Raw genomic sequence first — 26,899 nt, 5'->3', positions numbered from 1 at the left:
GATCTATGCCTCCGCAATTGTGGCAATGAGGTACCACGAGGTATACCAAGAGGTAATTTTTGACGTGCATGGCATGGAACCCTACCTAATCCTTTTCCAGAGCTGTCAGTTTCTTCCACAGGGCCCCTGAGACCTACATGACACGATGGACTACGTCTCGGTCCCTAGGTCATGTCCTCAATCTTAGCTTGAAATCTTTCATAAAGGTATTTATGCCCATGTCAGCTAATAACTTGTTTTTATCATCCTCTGTATCTACATCGGCTATGACTACATTTTTAGTTGCCTTAACTCTATTAATTTTAATTTTTTCTCTGACCAGATTTACTGTAGTGGCGAATATCTCCTGAACTTTCTTGACATCTTGGCCAGGCATTGGTCTTAAAAGGACTGCCGTGTCCGACCATTTGCAGACCTTGACCATGGTGTCCTCCATTAACTGGGCCTTTGGTCCTGCTTGTGCAACCACGCCAGCCAATGTTTTGACTGGTTGACTTTTTAGTCTTTCATTTTCCTCTTCTAGCTCCTCAAATCTGCCTTCTAACTTGGCATTGACAATTGCCCATGCCACCAGCTCATTTTTGATGGCCCAGACTGCGTCCTGACTAATTTTTAATATTTTGATCTAGGAACTGAGTTATCCTTGTATGCCTATCCATGATGCTATCCTCCATCGCCTGACCCACGCCATCTTGTGGCGAGGGATTGGCTAGCATTAAAACCCTTATGGGCGCACCAGAATCACTTGTCTCTTCAGTATTCATCATTTCTTGGCAAGTGAAAAAGATTGGGAACCACTTCTCTTAACCTGGACCGACTCCTCTGGCATGGGCGGGGGGGACTGAACTGCAGCTCCACCGCCGGCCTCGCCTGTAGACCGAGGACCCCTCAGCTGCCGGGTTCAGTGCCTTGTTACCAGCACACTTGTCCCTTCAGTACTTGGTCACCGTCGATTTCACTCGTCCTGCATCGGCGAGTACAGCCCGCAGTCTGTAGAGGCGGACGCACCTCTCGCCCTTCGACCCCTACTGGCCTGAGCTTCCACCTTGCGGTCAACGACTCTCTCCTACTCAGGTGGTGGGCTGGTCACGCAGTCGTTCGGGGGTGTGGACCCATTTAGCCTAACCCTGGGTGTGTTACCACCCCGTGGGCTTGGCGGAACACGCCTCGGAAGACAGAGGAGTGGCGAGGCACACTTGCCGACTTGGGGTAAGATTTCACGACAGCAAACCAGGCCACCAGCAGCAGAGACACAGATGGTGGCACGTCCCTGTGTTCTGGGGAGCAGCAGCGCCGGGCGGGCGCAGCACGCCGCAGCGAAGGCCAGCAACGTGCCGCACTGGCCCTACACTGCCACTCAGCCCAGAACCCAAAAATGACAGATGTTGTGTCCCTTTTGCGCCGCTCCCCCTGTGCCATGCACCCTTTGCTTTCGCCTTGGGATACTCGTAATGTCGTCCAGGACGTGAGGAACGGCAGCAGCCAGGCCGCAGGGTTCCGGAATCGTCGTTACACTTACCCTCATACCCTCGCCCAACTGCCGCACTCTACTCAGGAGAGACAGTAGGTGTGCCTCTCGTAACGCAGCTTCCCCTCCATCACGCACCCTTTGCTTTCGCCTCAGGTTGGGGGCACTTAACGTCCCACCATGACGGGAGTTTTACATCCTTCCTTGATATCTCCTGAAATTTTGCTTTGCGGTATGGGAGCATCTTCTGACTGAGATGGTGGAAGATGTCATAAAAGTTCAATGAAGGACAGTTAGTGTTGTACTGTCAAAAAATAGTGGAGAGTGTCATGGATCTGATCTACGAGTTGGGATGCCAGTAATTTGTACAAAGATGATTTTCCTTATGGCGAGAACTTCTCACAAAATTTCAGTCACCAACTTTCTCCTCTGAATATAAAAACATGTGTATGATGCAGCTGTTTGCAAAACCACAGAAATACACCAGGAAAAAGTAAAGAACGTTACAAAACTAAAATATATTTAATACAGGTGAAGAGAAAGAAACAGGTAATTCTCATAAGATGGACGTAGATGTTCTACATAATAATAAATGCGACACACCATTCATGTCTTCCATTCTCTGCTGTGTAAGAGGCTGCAGACATCAGAATGTAGAGCAATAACTTTCACCAGAATGACAGTTATTATCTTATCCCTAGGAGACGATAAAGGAATTCGCCAAAATTATTGCCGGCCGCTTTGGCCGACCGGTTCTAGGCGCTTAAGTCTGGAACCGCGTGACCGCTACAGTCGCAGGTTCGAATCCTGCCTCGGGTAAAGATGTGTGTGATGTCTTTAGGTTAGTTAGGTTTAAGTAGTTATAAGTTCTAGGGGACTGATGACCTAAGATGTTAAGTCCCATAATGCTCAGAGTTATTTAAACCCTTTTTCAGCCAAATTATTAACATCACAACTTGTGGAAACAGCGTTCGAGATAGGTCGGCAATGTACAGAGTGGGGCAGCCACCGACCCCTTGTCTGGTAGCACAGTGGTAGTCAGTTGTTTCTGAAAACGACGATGGAGATGTTTCTTGTGAACTGGAACTTTTTTTTTTTCAAAAATGAACATGGACGGAATGTCGAGAACGTATGACACAAGAACGTCATCGTCAGGAACTTAGTTGCACGTTGTAACGGAGTTTGAGGCCCAGAGCAGTTTTCGTGGCACATCATCAATTTTCCATCACTTTAATTGTTAGGTATGTCATGCTGTCGAACCACAAACTAGTGACCTGAGGATAAATGTGGTTACGATGAGACTCGATGAAGAATTTAGCCTCCAAGATAGTTCAGCAGTTTATATGGTGGGGCAAATAAAAGTGGTCCACAGAACGCAGTTCCAGCGTAAAAAGAAACACAGCAGGGGAAAGGAAATACAGCACTAACCAGACTGTGGCAGATACCACGAGTGACCACCGTCCACCTCTTGGCACTTGTGGGTCCTGGTCATTCAGTTGCTGAAGGTGGACCGAAGTTGGACAGCTGGGACTGCTGCAGTATCATCCCAAATGCTTTCCTGCAGTTCTTGAAGACTATGGGAGTTGTTGCAACACACCCTAGACTTGAGGGCTCCCCACACGAAATGACTGCACAGTAACAGGTCAGGTGAAATGGCTGACCTTCGCTAACAACTCTTTCACACAAGACTCATAGAACTGTATGGCTGTATGGGCAGCTGCTCCACCGTGTTGAAACTAACTGTAGGTGTTTACCTCCTCTGTTAGTGCTGCCAGAAATGATTTCAAAATGTTGGCACTGTAACGCCCCAAAGTGAGACTCTGATGAAAGCAGATGGGGCCAATAACGAGGCGTGCAGACATTGCACACCAAACCCGATCGTTGTGATAATTCAGCTGTGTTTTTTGGAAATTATGCTGATTCTCTGCTGCCCAGAAGCTGTGATTCTGTGAGTTGACATAACCACTCGGGTGAAACTAGGCTCGTCAGACATAAAGAATGGATCCATGTCCAAGCCATTCATTGTTGTCTCAGCTAGTCACAAAACTAGAGGCACTAAGGGACGTTTGCGGTTTCAATGCGCGAACAACAAACACTCAGTAGTGATATATGTGCAGGCCCAGGTAGAGTATTCGTCAGCATGATCGATATGTCATTCCAGTCTCTTGCAACAGACGTCGGATTAATTTAGTAGGATATTAAAGCATTTTCTGCTGAATTACAATCACATTTCCTGGTGTCTGTGCATGTTTCAGAATGTTTTTGATAGTGTCTGACGACATTTTTGGACTACGTGTTGCGTGGCGTTTCTTGCTGGCACTTTGACACCATTAAAGTTCTCGACAAACAACTGACCACACCATTCCAACTCCTTTTTTGTCACGTAACTTTCCACAACGGACACCCGCTGCTCCTCTGTGAGCTCCGTCGTCTCCTTTGCACTGCTCCACTCGCACTGACACAGCTGGCCCTGCGCTCTGCACTGGTTTGGATCACGTGGCCGGCACATGCGTCACAGGGTGTTGTTATGTGCACACGTTCACGTCCAATCGTATCCATTCGTCCGCGCCATTTTTATTTGTCCCTGCCTGTATATTACTGGGTTTGCTTGCATTTCACGTATGATGCCCAGACTGGAATGGAATGACGTTAACTCGCGGCTTGAGGATGAAGTGAGATGGAACAGCTGGAAGTGACTGAGAGATGGACATACTGAGACTGCAGTTTTATGTCGATTTCTTCCCCCAGGTTCCAGTTCTGGATTTCGCCCCGTATTACTGTGTCTGCCCACACCCCATGCCACAGATTTGTTACTTGCCGTACTTTTCCTATTATGTGAGACATTATTGACAAAATTCGTTGCAAGAGTCTGATGAGAAAGATAACTTTAAAGGTGAATATTATTAGTTTTTTTAAAATTTACCATCAGATCAAGGGCAGTACTGATATTGGATAAAGTAAATGAAACAAATTTTACATCTGTTTACTTACTGAATGGAAATAACTTGCATCCTCATGCGCTACCCCTAGTGTGACAGTATCGTGGTTCTGTTTTCCAGCAGGACAATGCTCGCCCACATATTGCGCGTGTCTCTGTGAACGGGCAGTGTCCTGTTGAAGTATTCCCTGACCCTGACGGGATGTGTGTGGGGCAGCCTTGGACGCCGGCTTCGTCCCAGTGTCAGCATCAACAGCTGTGCGCCTGCTGGCCCCAGGTGGGTACAGAGCGACTCCATGACACCCATCCCAGCAGAGGCGGTGGAACGTCACACTGATAACTGGGCTCATGTCCACATCTCTGTGAATTTGACTCGATTTTGCAATTACGGAAGTTACAACGATTATCTCCCTATAGAGCTGAAGTTTCATTTCGTTTTCTCCTCCCCTTCTTGATATTTAATGTTTTTTTTTGTCAGGTAGTGTATTTCATTATAATTGTCATTATTAAAAGTGTAGGCTTCTGTGGCACATTAAAAGTGAGTACAGATAGGGCGTGATGCTAATGGCACGTAATATATCCAAGACTGTGGCGAGGGGGCTAGAGACAGTAGTAAGGTACGACCTTTAGAACTGCAACCTGGCGGATGTAATAGATATAAATTTGCTGTGGGAAACACAAGGAATAGTTAAGGTAAGAGTGCTGGTTATCGCCTTATTTATTTAACTATCACGAAACTGGGCATGGTGTATTTTAAAGTACTAATTAGACCTCAAGTCTTAGATATAATTGATTTGCATATTCAGGGAGAAATAGTAAGGTTAACGACATGTGGTAATATCTACAACGACATCTACATCTATACTGCAGAAGCCGTATTGCGCTGTGTGGCGGAGGGTACTTTGCGCAACGCTGTCACCTCCCCCTTTTCTGTTCCAGCCGTGTATGGTTCGCAGGAAGAGCGACCACTAATTACCCTCCTTCTGTGCTAAGATCTCTCTACATTTATCTTGGTGGTCTTTTCGCGAGATGTATGTAGGAGGAAACAGTACGTTGGCTTCCAGCGAGTGTCATCTGGCGTCTCTCTCACCAGCGACTATTTTGTGTGTTGTTCGCCGGCCGGAATAGCCGTGCGGTTCTGGGCGCTACAGTCTGGAGCCGAGCGACCGCTACAGTCGCAGGTTCGAATCCTGCCTCGGGCATGGATGTGTGTGATGTCCTTAGGTTAGTTAGGTTTAATTAGTTCTAAGTTCTAGGCGACTGATGACCTCAGAAGTTAAGTCGCATATTGCTCAGAGCCATTTGAACCATTTTTTTGTGTGTTCTTCCACTTCAAATCACTCCATAAGCATAGCTCCTAGATATATTACGGAAATAACTGCTTCCGGTGATTGTTTCGCGCTCATGTCGTCATACGATAAAGAGTCTTTCTGTTTACGTATTGCCAGTACACTACATTCGTTTATGTTGAGCGTCAGCTGCCACTCCCTGAACCAGGCGTCGATCCTCTCCAGGTCTTCCAGCATTTCGCAGTAACTGTTTGTTTAGCGACTTCTCTGTATACAACAGCATCACCCTTGGAAATCTCATGGAAATTCGGACGTTATCTACTAGGTCATTTATGTGATAAAAAATAAGTTATTTAGCACTCTTTTGGACCATACTCTAAATTACTTTGACGCCTGATGATTTCTCTGCGTTTAGAGTGTCATGTTGTGTTCTGTTTGCTAGAAACTCTTCAGTCCAGACACACAGTTGGTCTGATAGTCAGTACGAACGTAAAGCGTGGTTATAATTACAGTGCAATTACTCGTAGAGGTCCAGTGTGGGCTGTAATTACCGTATGGTCACGAAAGTTGGTGGACATTCTAATGCCTTATCACAGAAATGATTTACGCTGAAAAAAAAAGTAGTTCCAGTTTTGGCCATCAGGTGGAGCTCTGGTGCTGTGAATGCTAGAAAGAAGTAGAGAAGTTCTTCTTTTATTTTCTTTAGGGCCAGCAGCATAATGAATGTCTGGTAACGACATGATTATTAGAGCAGATGCACCAAATAGCTGCTAAAAATCAGTAATCCTTATTTACGATAGACTGTTTCGGCTCTATCGCATTTTCAAGTACGTCTAGATTGACGTGACGTCCATATTGCGTCGTTAGTGAACTGTTTTAACTGCAACTGTTTTATTAAGGTAATAAATGATGTCAACACGTTGAAAATAAAATGTTAATAGAGATGACAGTGGTTTGACATTTCCACTCTTACGCTGATATATTAGCCCCATACAAACAATGTAAAGCTGATTTGCACAGGGTGGGCAAAATCGGAATTCCGGAGGCAGCGCTAAGCAGATCTTTCATGGGTTCAACGACTTGAGTTGTTGTCCCATCTCGCATGAAAAGAGTGGTTTCCGCATTAATGCATTAGCATATCTACCAAATATCGCTGCCATGGAATAATTACAGCCAGTACTGGCCTCCATGAGCAGACGCACGTCAATTATAATCCCCTGGGATATTAATTTCTACTGACACCCACTGTGCAGAACTGTGGTGCTGGAGCCAAGTGTGAAGTTTACAGGTTGTAATAAAACTCGCGAAATTATTCATCTTCGGCAATTTCGGCACAAATCGTCAAACCAAAACGTCAAGAAAAGCTGTTACGATGTTATTGTAATATATACCCTGGAACCATAAAAATGAAGTAATATGCATTACAAATTCATTCTATTATATCAAAAAGTAGTCGACCACTATATCCATGCAGCACCCAAATGGCGAAAAATGCAAACATTTATAGAACACGCACGTGTATATAACTTCAGATGCTACTGATTATATGTAACAAAAAAAGTCATATTGGCAAGAAAGAACAAAATTAAGTATTTCACTTGTAATGCTGTATTATTGTGCTGCGTCACAAGTGGCACGTGTTCTTCCAGCAGAACAACGCTCGATCACTCACTGAACATGTCACACAGCTCCAACCTTCCGCTGGTTATTCAGTTTCCTGGACAATGTACAAAACATAGAGGGGACACCACAAGCAAACGTAACCCAAAACAAGCCTTATCGTCTGTTGAGGGATCCTTATGGTGCAGGATGAAACAAAGCACATTCTGTTTTCTCCTCCACTACGTCGCTGGAACGTGTGCTTCCAGCAAGACAACGCGACTGTACTCACTGCTTTCCACGCTCTGCTATCAGAAGTGTTCATTACTTCGGCTGGCGGTGACATACCCGACCAAGACTGAGTACCGTGCTGTGCGAAATCAACCTAAAATTGCACCAGGCTAATGCTGAATTGACACAGTAGTGTGCTGTATACGTGCTGTCGGTTCTGCTGAAGATTCTGCAACACGTTTACTTTCAGCAAGACGACGCGCTTTTTCTAACATACTGCGTGAAACTGATTCTCCCTCCCACAATTTTCTAAGATTTTATGGCACAGAGATAAAAGATCAATCTTTGGAATCAAATAGTCAGCACCTCTTAACATAAAATGTATACGTACTGATTGTGGATGAGACGGCAGGAACCTTACTGAGTGTATCTGTAACCGACAGTCACATATTGTGATTGTTGAGGTAAAACGGAAGTTAGTAGGAGCATCCAGCCTGCTCTGCTGCCGTTGGTACATTATCAGCTTTACCTCATCTCCCATACTCTTTTGCAGTGATACAGCCGACGTAATGCTCATCATGCCCCACCCTGAAGACATGCAATACCACTTTAATATATCATGCTGTGCGGAAACGTAAGGTCAAACGAAGCTTGGTGTTTATTAAGGAGACGCTGAATTGTGGAGAACATAAGAAGCGTTAGCCTGTACAGACCCTGCCACACTGGTATCTACCAGCACGACAATGTGCCTCGCTCATAGGTCCAGTCGTGCTGAAGTATCTCAGCAAACCTGGTTGTGACATTTAAGAGCTAATTTAGGTAGCGTGTCTTGTTCAGTTCTAGCCACAGGTAACCCATGCGGCTTGTTCATGGCACCCAGAAGAGAGCAGGATACATCAGACCTGTTCCAACTCCATTCCTACAAAACCAGCTGATTTAATCTTTGAACGGGACGACACCCATCTACTCAGTTATTGTGTTACACGGATACGTTCAGCAAGGAGTTCAACTGACCCAGACATACTGATATATTGGCGTTTCTTGCTGACAGAATCATAAGCCAAAATAACCAGTGGTGTTTGGTCGGGAATCACAGAATTCGCAAAGTACAACAAGCCTGGTCTGCTGCCTTTTGCACAACTCTACTGGGATGTGTTGTTCCAGCAAGACAGCGCTTACTGACTAACTTCCTGAAGACACACGTTCCTCATATCCTGTGTTACTGGTTAAAGGGTCAGTTTCTAAATATCCTTTGTGGCCAACTGCAACTGACAATAACCCATGCTGTTCTGTGAGGGAAAAATAAACTGTGCTGGATTCCTCCAGCCTGTAGTACTGTACTGCTTTGCGCGTGACTTTTCAACAGCACAAGACATTTATTCACTTTTACCACAGGGTCACTCTCCAATATGTACCACAGTTCCCTCGGAAGTGATCAATCAGATACACTCTCAGTCTCTTGGCTTGGGGAACTTTAACATGAAACGATCCTTCTGTGTCTGTGGAATTACTGAACTTTGCAAGGCAGGTGTCCAGGGTGTTGTCCTGCCTCTGCTGGGTGAGTAGGGGACGATGTTCCACAAGAACAACACCCTTTCCGTCGCTTTCTGCGATAAGTGGCACAAATTGTTCTAATGTCCATCAGCTCCACTAGCAATGACGTGCAAGCCTTATTCTTGAGTATCATGTTTTAGAGGAATCATTAAGCAAACAATCACTGATGGTTGATCAAAGAATAATACAGCATGGTCAATGGTACTTGGTAACAACCTTAACGAATGTATCTACTGTTTCTTTGCCATATTTAGCGAGTGTGTGTGACAGAATAGATACCATTGTACGCACATTAATCTCTGTTACTTCGTTCTCGAGGTTCCTACTTGAGACGTGCAATAGTTTCAACGTAAATGTTCCACATTTTGCCTCGAATTCCTTTTCTGTAAATTTACCTAATTGAATTTCACGCCAGCCGCTGTGGCCGAGCTATTCTAGCCGCTTCAGACCCGAACCGCGGTGCTGCTACGGTCGCAGGATCGAATCCTGCCTTGGGCATGGATGTGTGTGATGTCCTTAAGTTGGTTATGTTTAAATAGTTCTCAGTCTAGGGGACTGATGACCTCAGATGTTGTCCCATAGTGCTGAGAGCCACTTGAACCATTTTTTTTTTAGAATTGCACGAAAACAACTTCGTCCTTCTTCCAAACACTGCGGTTTGAATTCCACAACCACCTCTGTTACTTCTGCGTATGCTCAGCCCTAGCACTCCTTCTGATTTTGCTCCATACCCGCTGTCATGTCGACTTGACCAGGTCTCCAGGTGCTGCAGCAGAAGTCTACATCTACATCTACATTTACATGGTTACTCTGCAAGTCCCATGTAAGTGCCTGTCAGAGGGTTCATAGAACCACCTTCACAATTCTCTGTTATTTCAACCAAGTATAGCGCGTGGAAAATACGACGCTTATATATTTCCGTGCGACCTCTGATTTCCCTTATTTTATTATTGTGATCGTTTCTTCATATGTAGCTCGGCGTACACTCCTCGAACATCCACATTCAGGTTCAGGTTCTTACTGGCGTTCAAAATCAGCATATCTATACACTGAAACGTCGTGCATTTCTGTATCATCCCCATTACATTTCTGAATTGTTACGTTAAACACTGAAGAGCCAAAGAAACTGGTACACAGGCCTAATATCATGTAGGGCCCCCGTGAGCTCACAGAAGTGCCGCAACACGACTCATGTCTGAATGAGTTTTGGGGGAAATAACACCATGAATCCTGCAGGGCTGTCCATAAATCTGTGAGAGTACGAGCGGCTGGAGATCTCTTCTGAACAGCACGTTGCAAGGCACACCACATATGGTCAATAATGTTCGTGAGATTTTTGAGTCAGCGGAGGTGTTTAAACTCAGAAGAGTGTTCCTGGAGCCACTATGTAGCAATTGTGGACGTGTAGGGTGTCGCATTGTCCTGCTGGAATTGTCCAAATCCGTCGGAATGGACAATGGACAGGATTCTTATGTACGTGGCACCTGTCAGAGTCGAATCTAGATGTATCAGGGGTCCCATATCAGCCAAAAACGGCACACACCCAACACCATTACAGAGCCTCCACCAGCATCAACAGCCCCTGCTGACATGCAGAGTCATCGGATTCATGAGGTTTCCTCTATACCCGTACACGTCCATCCGCTCGATACAACTCTTACATTTTCTTTGGTTGATAATACTAAGTTTATGACACTAGTTAAGTCATTCGATGCGAGGTATTCTTCGGCTTCCTGGAGGACCCTGACAAAAATACTTAAATTAAGGACGTTTATAGCAACATACTGGCTCAAACAAAATATCAGTACAACGAAAAACCAGTCAATGTGGGATATTTCACTTTTTTATTCACTTGATAGCTAGTTACGAACCAGGACCCATTTTCTTCCTTTTACGAGTTGCCACCCGCTCAGGATAGATGCGTTGCTTATAGCGACTATGAGGCAATAGAGCGACTGCTGTCAGGTACGTAGGTTGTTCTTGAACGTTAGCCAGATTATCTGAAAAACAATTAGAACCAGAGGCAAATCTGCTCGGCACACATGAGAGGAGTCAGGCATCACATCTGGATAAAGAGCGAGGACATCCTGGGCACCAATCGACTTAATGGGAGTAACAGGAGAAAGTCGGTAAGCGGTCGTAGCAAAGGGTGACTTAAACGGAACAGACAAATTTAGAGGCGTCTCAGTTTTTCTGTTGTTTAATCATTGCAACACCAGAAATCCCAACGACTTCCCCACGCCTGTATGTTTCTGGAAGATGCTAGGACACACACCAGTTTTCTCAGCTTCCTTTTTCGCACCATCGATCCCACCAGTAGAGCAGGAGTCAGCACTACAGTATATAACAACCAACAGACTCACTTCAGGGAGCGCTGTGTGAGGAGTAGATGTACCCAACTGCTCTCTGTCCTGTATACGACATCTCTTGTGTTGCACTGCGGACACAGCCAGTCTGCTAACAACAGTTTCACGACCCTGTAACGAAGTTCAAACTGAAAAGTCAGGAGCAGGTAGATGCGCATTCATCTGTTGCTCCATTCCACCTGGCCAAGACGTAGAAACAATCTCGTGGGCAGTAGAAACGAGATCAGCTAACGCCAATTTCGACGCTGTTCCAAGGAGGACTTCAACACAAATATCCTCCACTAGCATATTAGATCAGAGGTGGCCACTGTAGGTGATGAGAAAGAACGTCGCTACTTCCTCATTATATGTTGTATGAATGCGGTACTGACATAACAGTAGATGGGAAGGAGTGTTGTTCTTTACTACCATCTCCACTGAACGGACTGTACTGTAACTCTGTGAAGGATATTGAGTGAACTAGCGTTCACATCGTATACCCCTCACATCAGTCTAAGAGACCAAAGTAAACTGTTGTTACACACGAGGACACGAAAACGCTGAGGGAAAGCTGTCCAGGTATGCACATTCTGTGGTGAGGCAGTAAACTGGCGACCCTCCCACCTGGTGTTCGATGCAGAACTACCCTTGGACCATGGCTGCAGAAATATCATAGAAGAATCTATACCTTATGATGTCGTATTTGCAAATCAGATTTCACTGGTCAATGTGTTGCATTGGAATTGTTCACGAATTGTTGAGTGACTATTTACGCAACTTGTCTATAGAATGCGACAGACGAATGCTTTGGCAACAAATTTCTCTGAACATTATTCGACAGTAGTCATTCATTTGATGTTCACAGGGGGCGTTCATAGAAAATACCAGCTCTGGAAAATGAGACAAGTCAATTCCCAGGTTTGGAGGTGTGGAGGACAGTAGAGGGATACAGTTCCCCTGTTTGGTCAGTAAGTAGCTACAGAAGTATCCTTCTGTTGTACACTTTTCTTGTATGATTTGTACTTGCAGTTTTCACGTTTCTTAACAGTCGAGGTGTAGTTCTGTGTATTTTAGTGAGTTAGTAATTTGGATAGCATATTTCCATGAGGCAGTAGTTATGAGGATGAAAAGTGGTTGTTTGTCTTATACAATTGCCTGGGTTTTGGAATGGCTAGATTCAAGGTGTGTCTGGTTAGCATGGTTGAGGTGTGATGGTCAACACATTGGAGGAAATTGACAGGATGTCTGGACCCGGCCGCTTCTAATGTTTCCATAAGCAGTACATCCTCTTGTCAATAAGAGTAGGGTTCACCTGGAACTTCTCCTTCATTGACTATGTTCTGCAACTTATCCACTACCTCAATATGATTAAATTTGTCGTCTTCGCAGCTCTTAACCTTCTGACTATGTGTGTGTGTGTGAGTGTGTGCATTTACAGGGTGAGGGACTGGTGCCTGTACCACTGGTATAGACAGAACACTACCGCTTGCTACTACTCTCACCCAGCGCAGTGTATTACTTTTCATCGCTACAGTAGTCATTGCATTATCACACAATGGGTAAATAGTTCTTTATTTCTTTCTTTGTCACTGTGTTGTGTTTCTATCGAACTGCAGATGATACACCGCTTTACTGTCTGCTGTTCTCATCTGAGAGCGTGTGCTTGCGTTTAGTTTTTGGAGCGAACGTGGAACGCCACATTCACGTTCAGGAGAAAGTGGAACAGGAAGTACGAGCTAGTCACACAGGGAAAGAAATGAAAAAAATGTGAAGCTTCAGCCACAAACAAACACAGGAATAAATGCCAGTGTCCTACCAACTATTTAATTGACATTCAAGTACTTATGTAACGATATGGCGCATAAAATCTTGTCCACTAGCGTAAATTCACTTGCTTTTCTTCAAGACCAGACCATGATTTCCATATGCCGCCAACCTTATGTCTGCAACCCCTTGCACTCGTACTTAGACTAAACATATTCCCCAGCAGGTGAGACATGTTAATTGACAATCGATTGTCCGGTATTGGCGGATAAATGCAATACTGCAGTTCCTGTGTTGTTCATAAATACGATGGAATGTTTCCTCGGACATGCATGTCCGAAAGGACATTACAGTGTATTTCTGAAGAACACATGTAGAGCAGTATGGCAACCCACGAAAAGCTCTCGTGCGAAGCAAAAATATTGACCAATATTTTAGTCACACTCTTTAGTTTGTTTACGTCCGTAGGACATGTTTGAGTTGTGGTCTGAGGGAAAGTCTGTATAGTTCTTTGTCGTCAGCAGGACTGGAAATTATGAACAATGTGTCGCAAATTGACTTGCACACCAGGATGCAACGTATCTGTATGTAATGCTTTCAGGTGTACCTAGTGATGTAAGGAATTTCTGATACCTCCAACCATTCATTGCTTGCTTTCCCGATTTTTTTAGCACTACCTCACACTTCCTTCGGTTACCTACTTAACGATTCTTTGATATCTGAAGATGTATCCTGTCAATCGATTCCTTCTATTAGTCAGACAGTGGCTCTATTGTTTCCTATCAGTTCGATCCTGTACCTCTTCATTATATATTCTATTTTGCCATCTTATCTTCAGGATTATTCTGTATCACATTTCAGATTCTGCTACGAGCATGACAGTTGTATTTTCTGCTTGCCATCATCTGCCCATAACACCAACGTATGGAGGGCGTGCGGGCTAATGTTGCAGGGCCAGACCTTCTGACACTCATCTGGACTGGTCCCCTCTAACTAAAGAACAGGCTGCCCTCCTCTTCGGGAACCATATCTTGGTCTGGCTGCTGTATAGACGCCCCTTCCACGTTGTTGCATCTGCAGTATGGCTGTCTGCATCACTGAGGCACGCAGGCCACTCCAGTCTTGTATAGCCTTCCTGCTAAACAGTGGAGGTGGAGGTGGGACTAGACTATTGTAGCCTACGCTGTCCAATATTTTCCTTGGTTCATAAATGACATGAGGGTATCAAAGGTCTCTATATTGTCCCTTGCACTGATAATCGCCGGGTAAGATTGTCTATACGTCTACTGAATCCTTTTAGTCTTCTGAGTCTTTCTTCATATTCTTATGTAAAATTTATAAATTATGTATTTCTATCTCTAGGTATACAGATAAAACAGAATGAAGCGATTACCAGTGGCTGTAGATATTCCGTACGGAGCAAATTTATTTTAGATTCTTTATAGATATTTTGTATGAAGCCCTTGTCGACACAGACAGTATGTAAGCGAGAACATTTCGTATCATACATTTAGATGCGTCTGTGGATGAATTGCCGCATCAGAAATGAGCGATTTGTGTTGTGGAATGGTTTTAGACATAGTTGTTTCACATAACCCCTCGAAAAGAAATGAGTTGGTGTCAGGGCCAGAACTCTAGCGGGCAGGGAACGCACTACCGTCGTGGCAAGGACGACGGATTCAACGTTTTGGAAGGTGCTGATTCTAAAGTGTGCAGCGGCTTCGGATTCGCAGCTCTTGCATAACGATGGAAATTCTGAAGTTAATTTTACATTGTCTGTAATGCTTATCAATGTACTGGTAAGTGCTAGCTGCAGTCATGTGTCACCGCTGTAGTGATTTTGGGTTGGCCCGTACGGTTGGCCCAAACTGTACGGTCTCGGTCCGTGTCGCTGGCCTCGCACGCCCTGCATTATAACGCCCACAGCCGCGCTGTCGCAACCAGGACTCAGTTTGGAGCACAAACAGGATTTCAGCTGACCGCAAACCGCTAGCCGCCAACGGTCACAGCTGGGATATGATGCCAGCACTCTTGCCTGCTCTTCCCACACACACGCACGTAAGAAGCTGGAGTATTCCTGGCGCACATCCGCAATGATCTCGTTACGCAAATATGCGTTCCTGCGTAAGTGGCTTCCCACTAAAGGATAAACATGTCCTTAAAAGGCAAGTGCGTCTATACTGTATGGAGGCCTGTGTGTAGCACATCCTGACACTTAACACTAGCTTTAAAATGGTTATGAATACTCCTAGCTAGGTTTGGAAAGGCATTTACCAGCTTCACTGACACATATGTGAAAATATGACATATGCATTTCAGTATAATTAGTCCAGGACATTGTTCAGTTAAGCGAGTAGCAAGAGTGTTTCTTGATCGCATCATATAATTGCCATCAGCACAAGTAAATCTTATAAGATTGTTTTGAGAAACATTGTACTCAGAAAATGGAAGCATTATATTACTATAAAGAATTTTACTTGTTGCATATTATCATATTCGCCATGTTTTAAAATTTCACAAAGGTTCCGAAAATTACGTCAGTTTTATTTGTGTCCTTATCAAAATATCAAACCAAAACACACGAGGTTTTAACATATTCTACATCTGTTGACTCATCAGTGAGAACAGAGAATTCAGTGTGTCACAGTTTTCTTGGAAATTCGTTCTGCGTTGTTGTGGCTCTCTCCTATCACATTGTTTACGATCTGGAAACATTCAGTTCAACGCAGTTGAGTAGCATCTGAAATTTTAGAATCAGGGAAACAACTCTCGACTACGTCCTCCAGCTGATTTACTACAATGAAAAGAAGACTGTTCTGCCACGAATCCTGTCAAGTAAACATTGGATGATTGAACAGTGGAAACACGCTGTATGGAGTGACGAATCACGGTACAGAATGTGGCGATCCGATGGCAGGGTGTGGGTATGGCGTATGGCCGGTGAACGTCATAGGCCGGCGTGTGTAGTGCCAACAGTAAAATTCGGAGGCAGTAGTGTTGTGGTGCGGTCGTGTTTTCCATGAATAGGGCTTGCACGTCTTCTTCTTCTGCCTGGTACTATCATAGCACAGGCCTACATTAATCTTTTAAGCACCTTCTTGCTTCCCAATGTTGAAGAGCAATTCGGGGATGGTGATCGCACCTTTCAACACGGTCGAGCACCTGTTCATAATGCACGGCCTTTGGCGGAGTGGTTGGACTAAAAAATCGTCTCTGTAACGGACAGGCCTGCACAGATTCCTGACCTAATTCATATAGAACACCTTTGGGATGTTTTGGAGCCCGTGCCAGGCCTCAACGACCAACATCGATACCTCTCCTCAGTGCAGCACTCCGTGAAGAATGGGCTGCCATTCCCCAAGAAACTTTCCAGAACCTGATTGAACGTATGCCTGCGAGAGGTGTCATGAAGGCTGAGGAAGGGCTAATACCATATTGAATTCCAGCATTACCGATGCAGGGTGCCACGAACTTGTGAATCATTTGCAGCCAGGTGTTCACATAGTTTCTTAATGGAAAGAATAAAAAGTATTCATATGATGTGGGCTATAAACTGAAAGTAATAGCGTATACAGAAGAACATATAGCAGCTGAGTGGCATTTCGGCCGTCCACCAATAGAAATGGTGGCTCCATCTTGGTGTGGGCTGTCTTCCATGGAATAGACTGAGTCCTCTGGCCCAGCTGAATCAATCGTTGGCTGGAGATGGTTATGCTCGGGTATTTGGTGAACATTTGCAGCCATTCATTGACTTTATCTTCCCAAACAACACTGCGTCATGTCACCTGGACACAATTGTTCGCTACAGATTTGAAGAACAATCTGGACAGTTAGAGCGGATGATTTGGCCACCCGCACAGCTCTACCGCTCCTTCCTCCACACCCGTGACCAGGATACTCTCACCCGCCACCGGCAATTGCAGCGACACATGTGGATACTCCTTACAACAAAAAAACGCCGGGACTGCTCCAAACGCAACACCGCCCCTGTTCATGATGGCGTCATCTACCGCCACCTCAAGGAATCCCCCACATCCTTCCTGTCTGTCCTTGCTACCTTCTACAATGTCCTCTTCTCCACTGGATTTTACCCCGACCTGTGGAAGACTTCCCATGTCCTGCTGTTCCCTAATCCTAACAAACCCCCCTCTGATACCTCTTCCTATCGTCCCATCTGTCTCACCTCCATGTTCAGTAAGGTCTTTGAGGCCATCCTCTCTCACCGTATTCACCGCCACCTTATCCAATACCACCTCCTTCCCCTGACCCAATGTGGCTTCCGGCCTTCTTTCTTCGCCAACGACCAGGCCCTTAACCTTACCAATCTTCTTTCCCTCCAAATTAACTCCCGTTTCTCTGCTATCTTTGTTTCCCTTGATCTCCAGAACGCCTATGACCGTGTCTGCCATCCCGGGCTCCTCTTCAGATGTATGCTCTCCCCATCAACTTCATCCATCTCGTTGCTTCCTTCCTCTCCCATCGTCCCTCCTATGTGACTATCCACAGTTCCAACTCCAGTACTTTCTATCCCTCTGCCGCTGTGCCCCAAGGTTCTGTCCTTTCCCCTCTCTATCTCCTGTACACTGCTGATATGCCCAAACCTTCCCCACCTGTTCATCTACTCCAGTTTGCTGATGACACCGCCTTCCTAGCCCTTTATCCTACCCTTCAATAGTCCCAACATACCCTCCATACCCACCTTGACCAATTCACCACTTGGTGCAACCAGTGGTTCCTCCATATCAATCCCTCCATGACCCAGGCGATGATCATAGGCCGCACCACCTACTCCTTCCGCCTCCATGACTTCTACCTCACCATTTATGGCCTTCCTATCCACCTCACTCCTAACCTCAAATACCTTGGCCTCACACTCGACCGCCACCTCACCTGGACTCCCCATCTCCTTACCATCCAAAACAAACCTCACAACCGCCTCCGCCTCCTGAAACTCCTGTCCGGCTGGACGTGGGGTCTGCATCCTTCCACCATCCTTCACACCTACAAATCCTTGATCTGCCCCATCCCCTGTTATGCCAGTGTAGCTTGGATTTCCGCCCCTCCCTGGTTCTATAAGGCCGTCCAAATCCTCGAATGCCTTGCGCTCCGCCTCGCCTTCCACATCCGCCTTCCATCCCCCAATAGCATCCTCTATGACCTCATCCCCCTCCCCCACCTTCTCCTTTTCCTTGAACACATCCGCACACTATGTATTGTCCGCCGCCTTGATCCCCCTCACCCCCAGGTGTCTCCCTTCCTCTCCACCCCCAACCAGTTGCCACACCTTTACCATTGTGTCCCACCCTCTCTCCATCTCCACACCCTCCATCTCAACTTCCACCATCTACCCCTCCCAGATGATCAGCTTCAGCCTGACATCTACTCTTCCTACCAAATCTATCTTCCTGCCTCCTCCTCAGGGCTCCCTCTCTTCCCCCTTCCTCCTCCTGAGTGGCTTCCCCCTGCTACTTCCCTCCCTCTCTTGTGCCCTCTTTCAGTGTCTCTGCACTCCCTCCTGCCCTGTCTTCCCTCTTCATCTTCCGCCACACATATCTCCTGGCCTCTTCATGTACCCGCTGACACCCCTATTCTCTTCATCCTGCCACTTCCCCTGCTGCCCCTTGCTCTCCCTCCTTTTCCATCCGCTCTGACCTTTCCCCTGGCAGGTCCCAACTGGCAGTTTTATTCTTCATCGTGTGTGCTACAAATGGGTTTTAAGTGTGTTGTTCTGGAGTTTTTTTAATACTGTGGCCGACTTTTGACCTGTGCATGTCCATTCAGTGTCTTCTCTGTGTTTTAAGCATCGCCAACTGTGTTTTTCAACTTCCTGGTGACTTTTTTTACTGTCCCCTGTGAACGTCTCCATGTCAGTCTAATTTTGTTCCACTTTTTTATAGCCTTCTTTTAGTTGTCATTTCGCTCGGCTGAAGAATGGCGGATTGTCTCACAGCCCTCCCCTGTGGAGGCAGGGGCAGGGGAATGAAATCACAATTAAGCAAAAAAAAAAAAAAAGTGCCCAAACCTCAGCCAAGTGCGCAGTACGTAGGAGAGTGGACCAAAGTGCGTGAGAGGCTGTTGTAGCCAACTCGGACAAGTCTGTTACAGTAAACAAACACATTGGTGACTAAGGAAAACACACTGTACGTCGATGCTTTCAGGTCCGTTAAGCATAAACTATCAAACCGATTACGTGACTACTTATAACAGGTCGACCAAACCGCCCTCACACCGAGGTGAAATAATGTTGAGGTGGACTGTTACAAGAAGATGAAAATGAGCGCTTATTTTTGTTTTGAAAATGTTGGTTTTAGTCTATATCCACAGTTTGTTTATTTTGCCTCCCAGCTACCAGTTGCGGTACACACTACCATCCTCAAGCCATCCTCTGGCACGCATTCGTGACCCTCACTTCCGAAGTAACTGTGTCAGATTTTTGTATTTGACACGTTACATCTACTTGGGAAGTGAACGTAACCAGTAGCAAAATAAATAAACAGCTACTGAAGACTAAAACAAAAAAATTTCAGTATTGTATTCGTCGTTGTTCGACTGACAGTGTGTGAGGAATATGTATTTTTATATGTAAGTTGAGGTGGAGGGGGAAGAAAGGAAGCGGGTGGGAATGGGGTACTGATGTCAGCTGCATCGAGGCTTTATGCAGAATCAGCGGCGACGAGTGGATAGTGTGTGCCCTGCCTCAGGCCGCCTCAGCGACACTCTGCGACTGCACTGAGTTATCTCCACTGGTTCTACAGAGAAGACAGACAAATACGAGAACCACGCAACACAATACCGCTGAGGAGGCACAAAACAAATGTAGAATTTGCCCTTCATAGTTCTGGACACTTACAAAACATTAATGTAGTGAAAGGAATGTACGGCCGACCTCTCCAACCTGGATATGCTGGGTCAGACTAACTCCTAATAAGCGTGTCACAAGTGCTGATGTCGTGACGTCACAGACGTGTATATCTGCGTGAGGCGTGCAGCGACACGGCAGTTTTCTACGGCAGGTGCTTTTTACGTCTGCGTATGCCTGTCAGACGCTGGTTACGCCGTGACGAGTTTTCGGCACTGTGTATGATGGGACTGTTTACCAAACCACAGAAAAACACTCGAAAAAAGTACAGAATGTAAGAAAACTAAAATATATTTAATACGAATGAAGAGAAAGGAGCAGGTAATTCTCGGAAGACGCACATGGATATTTTGTTCAATAAAAAATGCGACACGCCATTCATGTCTTACATTTTCTGCTGTGTAAGAGGCTGTAGACATCAGAATGTAGGGCATTGGCTTTCACCAAAATGACGGTCATTATCTTACCCCTAGGAGACTATCAAGTAATTCGCCAAATTATTTACATCAAAACTTGAGAAAACAGCATTCGGCAATGTATACGGTGGGGCCGCCACCGACCCCCTGTCTGGTAGCCCAGTGGTAATCTGTTGGTTTTGATAACGACGGTGGAGATATTTCTTGTGAACTTGAACTTTTTGTTCATATTTAACACGGAAGGAATTTCGAGAACATACGACATAAGAACGTCATCATCAGAAACTTAGTTCCATGCTGTAACGGAGTTTGAGGCCCAGAGCAATTTTCGTGGCACATTATCAATGTTGCATCTCTGTAATTGCTAGCTATGTCATGCTGTCGAGTTACAAACTAATGATCTGAGGATAAATGTGTTTATGATGAGACTTGATGATGAATTTAGCCTTCAATATAGCTCGCCAGTTTATATGGTGGGGCAAATAAAAGTGGCCCAGAGGACAGAGTTCCAGGGTACGAAGGAACACAGCAGGGTGAAGGGAATACAGTACTGACCTGTCTGTAGCAGATGTCGCGAGTGACCACCGTCCACCTCTTGGCACTTGTGGGTCCTTGTCAGCCAGCTGCTGAACGTGGATCGAAGCTGGACCGCTGTGATTGATGCAGTCTCATCCCAAATGCTCTGCTGCAGTCCTTGAAGGCTATGAGGGTTGTTGCGACACAACCTAGACTTGAGAGCTCCCCACACAAAATGATTGCACAGTGACAGATAATGTGTAATGGCTGGCCAGGTACGGTCGTGATCAGACTGAGACACATGACTCCTAGATTTGGCTGGCTGTATGGGCAGCTGCTCCATCCTGTTGAAACTAACTGTAGGTGTTTACCTCCTCCGTTAGTGCTGCCAGAAATGATTTCAAAATGTTGGTAATGTAACGCCCCGAAGTCAGACTCTGATGAAAGCAGATGGGGCCAATAACCTGGTGTGCAGACACTGCACACCTAACCCCATCGTTGTGATAATGCAGCTCTGTTTTGTGGAAATTATATGGATTCTCCGCTGCACAGAACCGGGGATTCTGTGAGTTGACATAACCACTCAAGTGAAACCAGACTTCGTCAGACGTAAAGAAGTCAATCACAAAACTGGAGGCACTAAGGGAACTCTGCTGGTTTTAATGCGCGAACAACAGACACTCAGTAGGGATGCATGTGCAGGCCCAGCTATATTCGTCAGCATGATCGACGTGTCATTCCAGGTTTTTGCAACAGGCGTCGGATTGATTTGATAGGACATTATAGCATTTTCTGGTGAGCTCCATTCACATTTTCTGCGTCCGGGCATGATTCTGAATGTTTTGTGACTTGTCTGACAGAGATACTGTCTGAGGCCATTTTTGGACTGAACGTTGCGTGGCGTTTCTTGCTGGCACTTTGAGACAATTAAACAGCTCGACAAACAACTAACCACACCATTCCAATGCCTTTTTGTGACGTTACTTTGCATAACGGACACCCGCTGCTCCTCTGTGAGTACTGTCGTCTCCTTTGCACTGCTCCACTCGCACTGACGCAGCTGGCCCTGCGCTCTGCACTGGTCTGGATCACGTGGCCGGCACATACGTGGTGTCTGCGTCACATTCACCTCCAATCGTATCCATTCGTCCGCGCTATTTTTATTTGCCCCTGCCTGTTGCTTGCATTTCACGTATGATGCCCAGACTGGAATGGAATGACGTTAACTCGCGGCTCGTGGACGAAGTGAGATGGAACAGCTGGAAATTCATGTCGAGTGACTGATAGATGGACATACGGAGACTGCAGTTTTATGTCGATTTGCTCCCCCAGTATCCAGTTCTGGAGGTCACACCGTATTACTGTGTCTCCCCCTACCCCTGGCTCAGATTTGTTAGTTGCCGTACTTTTGCTAGTATGTGGGATTTTATTGCCAAAATTCATTGCATGAGTTTTCGCGCTCCAATTATTTTTCCTGGACACTGGTTTACTTTGGTTAGTTGTATGTTGCGAAGAAATGAGATTAATTATTATTATACTGGAACTGGCTTCTTATTAAATGAACAGTTTTGTTACTGTAACTCAGTAGAATGCACAACATATCCACCTCAGCTACAGTTATCGTAAAAATGTTCTGAAATTATTTCTGTTGTCAAAAATAATGAAGTTACCGTACGGAAGGCTTAAAGAACCTCAAACCTTGCAGTGGATTTTTCGTCAACATTAATTATTAATCAGTGCCATGGCTAACACTAGAGCGTAAGACTATCATTGTTAACCAGAAAATGATTTCTCTATAACTTTTACGAGCCCATAATTTTTGCTTAGCAAGGTTTCCTTTTGAAACATGAAAGTATTTTAACTTTGATACTGTTAAAGTTTACAATATTAGCAGCCCGCGTCCGCCTGTGAAACAGAACGTAAAATCTGCTGCTTTGTACTCCGATCTCGAACTGCTGTGATAAATAATTTTAAATGCACTTTTCACCTGACCGCTTATTGCCGTATGATTGCCCTTATTATCAGATTTGAATCTGCCGCGGCGGCGGCTCGCTCCGCCGTGTCGCAGCTCTGCACCGCGGACACGACTTAAAAAGCTGAAAGTGTCGCAAATAGATGTGTAAAATACCAGGCAAGCTTTCTAATAGTACCATACGAATTCTCATTAAACAACTACATTTAAAACTCGAATAACAAGTCCACACACCATTCTTTATACTCAGCACCTAATAGCGTCCTGCTTACAATCTTGACAAATGAAAGCTACCTACGTGTTACACATAGCGTCACAGGTTCCTCCTCTCTATGTGACTCCAAGAAGACGACAACGACAATATTATTCTTACACTACTATTTATAAAACGGCTTATTGTCATGAAATCTTTGAGTTTTTCTTCATTAATTCTTTTCTGTGGCGGTTTCAGAACTCGCCGACACAGATATTATTTCGGAAATCCACTACTTAATCCTTTACAAATACAAAATGTATCATAATTGTCTCTATTCTATTATTATTCAGAGCCCACAGACGTAATCAGTGCCTGTATATACATAAATAAAATTATAATTGCATAGTTATATAGCATGTTTTACGTGGAAACGTTATAGAGTCTGATGTGACAGATAACTTTAAAGGTGAGAGTGAATATTAAGAGTTTACAGCAGATCACATGTGGTGGTTGTGGAGGTAAAACGGAAGTTAGTAGGAGCATCAAGCCTGCTCTGCTGCCGTTGGTACATTATCAGCATTGCCTAACCTTCCATGCTGTGTTACAGTGATACAGTTGATGTGATACACATTATGTCCCACCATGAAGACATGCAAGTCCACTTTAATATATCATGCTGTGCGGAAATGTAGGGTTGAAACGAAGCCTGGTGTTTGTTAAGGAGACGCTGAACTGTGGAGAACATAAGAAGCGTTAGCCTGCACTGACCCTGCAACACTGGTATCTACCAGCACGACAATGCGCCTCACTCATAGCTCCAGTCGTGCTGAAGTACCTCAACCAACCTGGTTGTGACATCTAAGAGCTAACCCAGGTTGTATATCGCGTTCTGTTATGGCCGAAAGTAGCCCCTGAGGCCTGTTCACGGCACCCTGATGAGAACAGACCTGTTCCTACAGAACCAGCTGATTTAACCTTTGCTCAGAACGACACCCATCTACACAGTTATTGTGTTACACGGATCTCCTCTGCAGGGTGTTGCTCAGCTCACCTGTCGCAGACATGCTGATATATTGGCGTTTCATGCTGGACAGAATAATAAGCCAAAATAATCAGTGGTGTTTGGTCGGAAAACACAGAATTTGCTAGATACAACAAGCCTGGTCTGCTGCCTTCTGTGTTACAGGTTAAAGGATCACTTTATAAATATCCTTTGCGGCCAACTGTAACTTAAAATAACCCATGTTGTTCTCTGAGGGAACACTAAACTGTGCTGGATTCCTCCAAGCTGTACTACTGTGCTACTTTTGGGGGTGATCTTTCACCAGGACAAGACATTTATACCCTTTTAGCACAGGGTCCCATAGTGCTGAGAGCCACTTGAACCATTTTTTTGAGAATTTCACGAGAACAACTTCGTCCTTCTGCCAACACTCCGGTTTGAATTCCACAACGAGCTCTGTTACATCTGCGTATGCTCAGTCCTAGCACTCCTGATTTTGCTCCATACCCGCTGTCATGCCGACTTGACCAGGTATCCAGGTGCTGCAGCAGAAGTCTACATCTACGTCTACATGAATACTCTGAAAATCCCATTTAAGTGCCTGTCAGACGGTTCATGGAACCACCTTCACAATTCTCTGTTATTTCAATCAAGAATAGCGCGTGGAAAGAACATCGCTCATATATTTCCGTGCGACCTCTGATTTCCCTTATTTTATTATGGTGATCGTTTCTTCATATGTAGTTCGGCGTACACTCCTTGAACATCCACATTCAGGTTCAGGGTCTTCCTGTCGTTCAATATCAGCATAGCTATACATTGAAACGTCGTGTATTTCTGTACCATCTGCATTAAATTCCTGAATTGTTACTTTATACACTGAAGAACCAAAGAAACTGGTACACAGGCCTAATATCGTGTAGTGTCCCCGTGAGCTCGCAGAAGTGCCGCAAAACGACTAATGTCTGAAAGAGTTCTGGGGGAAATAACACCATGAATCGTCCAGGGCTGTCCATAAATCCGTAATAGTACGAGGGGCTGGCGATCTCTTCTGAACAACACGTTGAAAGGCATACCAGATATGCTCAATAATGTTCATGTCAGGGAGTTTGGGGCGAGTAGAAGTGTTTAAACTCAGAAGAGTGTTCCTAGAGCCACTCTGTGGACGTGTGGGGTGTCGCATTGTCCTGCTGGAACTTCCCAATTTCGTCAGAATGCACAATGGACATGAGTGGATGCAGGTGACCAGACAGGATGCTTACATACATGTCACCTCTCAGAGTCGTATCTCGACGTATCAGAGCTCCCATATCACTCCAACTGCACATGCCACACACCATTACAGAGCATCCATCATCTTGAACAGTCCCCTGCTGATATGCAGAGTCCATGGATTCATGAGGTTGTGTCCGTCCATCCACTCGATACAACTCTTACTTTTCATTTTCTTTGGTTAATAATATTATGACACTAGATAAGTCATTAGGAGCGAGTACTGTTAAATCAACGTTGTCTCGAAGTCACGGAAGTTTTTAGCAACATGCTGGCTGAAACAAAATATCTGTACAACGAGAAACCAGCCGCTGTGGGATATTTCACTTTTTTATTCACTTGATAGCTAGTTTCGGGCCAGGACCCGTTTTCTTCCATTTACAAGTTGCCACCCGCTCAAGGAAGATGCGTTGCTTATAGCGATTACGAGGCAGTAGAGCTACTGCTGTCAGGTACGTAGGTTGTTCTTGAACATTAGCCAGATTATCTGAAAAACAATTTGAACCAGAGGCTCTGTCTTGCAGTTCTGATCGGCACACATGAGAGGAGTCAGGCATCACATCTGGATAAAGAGGGAGGACATCCTGGCCACCAATCGGCTTAATGGCAGTAACAGGAGAAAGTCGGTATGAGGTAGTAGGAAAGGGTGACTTAAATGGAACAGACAAATTTAGAGGCCTCTCAGATTTTCTGTTGTTTAATCATTGCAGCACCAGAAATCCCAACGACTTCCCCACGCCTGTATGTTTCTGGAAGATGCTAGGACACACACCAGCTATTTCAACTTCCTTTTTCGCACCATCGATCCCACCAGTAGAGCAGGAGTCAGCACTACAGTATATAACAACCAACAGACTCAGTTCAGGGAGCGCTGTGTGAGGAGTAGATGTACCCAACTGCTCTCTGTCCTGTATACGACATCTCTTGTGTTGCACTGCAGACACAGCCAGTCTGCTAACAACAGTTTCACGACCCTGCAACGAAGATCAAACTGAAAAGTCAGGAGCAGGTAGATGCGCTTTCCTCTGTTGCTCCACTGCACCTGACCATGACGTGGCAACAATCTCGTGAACAGTAGAAACGAGATCAGCTAACGCCAATGTCGACGCTGTTCCAAGGAGAACTTCAACCCAAATATCCTCCACTAGCAATTAGATCATAGGTGGCCACTTTAGGTGATGAGAAAGCACGTCGCTACTTCCTCATTATATGTAGTAGGAATGCGGTTCACACAAAACTGTAGATGGAAAGGAGTGTTATATTTTACTACCATCTCCACTGAACAGATCCTACTGTAACTCTGCGAAGGGTATTGAGTGGACTAGCGTTCGCATCGTATACCCGTCACATCACTCTAAGAAACCAAAGTAAACTACTGTTATCTTCTTGCCAAGACGATGTGCTACACTCGAGGACACGAAAACACAGAGGCAAAGCTGTCCAGGTATGCGCGTACTGTGGTGAGGCAGTAAATTGG

This window comes from Schistocerca piceifrons, chromosome 11 (assembly GCF_021461385.2).
Source record: "Schistocerca piceifrons isolate TAMUIC-IGC-003096 chromosome 11, iqSchPice1.1, whole genome shotgun sequence".
In the NCBI taxonomy this organism is placed as follows: domain Eukaryota; kingdom Metazoa; phylum Arthropoda; class Insecta; order Orthoptera; family Acrididae; genus Schistocerca; species Schistocerca piceifrons.
The sequence above is the reverse complement of the archived record's forward strand: the minus strand, read 5'-3'. Positions refer to the sequence as shown.